Source organism: Benincasa hispida, chromosome 11 (genome assembly GCF_009727055.1).
Source record: "Benincasa hispida cultivar B227 chromosome 11, ASM972705v1, whole genome shotgun sequence".
Lineage (NCBI taxonomy): Eukaryota > Viridiplantae > Streptophyta > Magnoliopsida > Cucurbitales > Cucurbitaceae > Benincasa > Benincasa hispida.
The window spans coordinates 19,266,451-19,267,714 of NC_052359.1; the positions used below are offsets into that span (position 1 = coordinate 19,266,451).

At 42.5% G+C, this 1,264-nt stretch overlaps 1 non-coding gene across 1 annotated transcript; it reads right to left on the reverse strand.

Annotated features, from left to right (window-relative positions):
• Window positions 1–362: 362 nt before the first annotated feature.
• On the reverse strand, window positions 363–469 carry LOC120092257. The gene has a single exon (XR_005485967.1). It is a non-coding gene; the product is annotated as a small nucleolar RNA R71 (small nucleolar RNA).
• Window positions 470–1,264: the final 795 nt, after the last annotated feature.

Here is a 1,264-nt window from a genome sequence, read left to right on the forward strand (position 1 = left end):
CCATTAGGGACTATGCATTGTCAAACCTCTATGATTTCTCTTCGGGAATCATGAGGCCTTCTGTTGATGGAAGTAGATTCGAGATGAAATTAGTGATGCTGCAGATGATCCAGACTGTAGGTCAATTCGGAGGAAGGCGTGGCGAGGATCCGCACGCCAACCTTCGAAGTTTTATTGAAATCTACAATACTTTTGTGTTCCCGAACATCTCTACTGAGAAAGTTCGACTAATGTTGTTCCCATTTTCTCTCTGTGATCAGGCTAGGAAATGGGATTATTCGCTCGAACCAAGAGAGATCACTTCTTGGGAGTAGGTAGTGGAGAAATTCATGAAAAAGTATTTTCCACCTACAGAGAATGCAAGACGAAGAAAACTTATTACTAATTTTGAACAAGATATGGACGAATCGCTCAGCGATGCTTGGGCGAGGTTTAAAAGGTTGGTCTAGGATTGTCCGCATAATGGGCTACTAGATTGCCTTCAAATGGAATTTTTCTATCATGGTTTGAATCCTTCTTCACAGACCGCTGCCAAGGCGGCAGTTGCTGGGGGTCTGCTTGGCAAAACTTACGATAAGGCAAAGAATATGCTAAACCACGTCTCCAAGAACCATGAAGACTGGAGGGAGAGTGACCAGATATTGAGACTTAAAGATTCTGATGCAAATAAAGGTGCTATTGTTTCATTACAAAACCAAATGATCGTAATGATGAATTTGATTCAAGGAATGAAGATCAATAGCCCAACACCGTAAGGTGGGCAAATCAATGCAATTAGTCAAAATACCGCAAGGTATACGACTTGCGGTGATGGGCATGCAATGAAAGATTTCTTGCAAAATCCACAGTCTGTATATGTTGTAAAGAATAATCCCTTCTCAAACACTTACAACCCGGGGTGGAGAAACCACCCTAATTTTGTCAGGAAGAATCAACAACAAAAATTTCAACCTGGGGCGCAAAAAGAAGGGCCAACAGGATTCTTCTAACGGAACAACGGTCAACAGAGCAATCAAGTAAGTAGCTCACAACAACCACCGTAATCCTCTTATCTGGAGAGCATATTGAAGCAATATATAGAGAAAAATGAGACAGTGCTTTAAAGTCAGGCTAGTCCATCTGCAACCTCGGATTGCAAATGGCCCATATTGCGAATGAGCTGAAAAGTAGACTGCAAGGGGCGCTTCTAAGTTCTAACAAACTTCCACGCAACCCAGGGGATCAGGTAAGAAGCAATGTCAGGTTGTGACATTGCGCAGTGGAA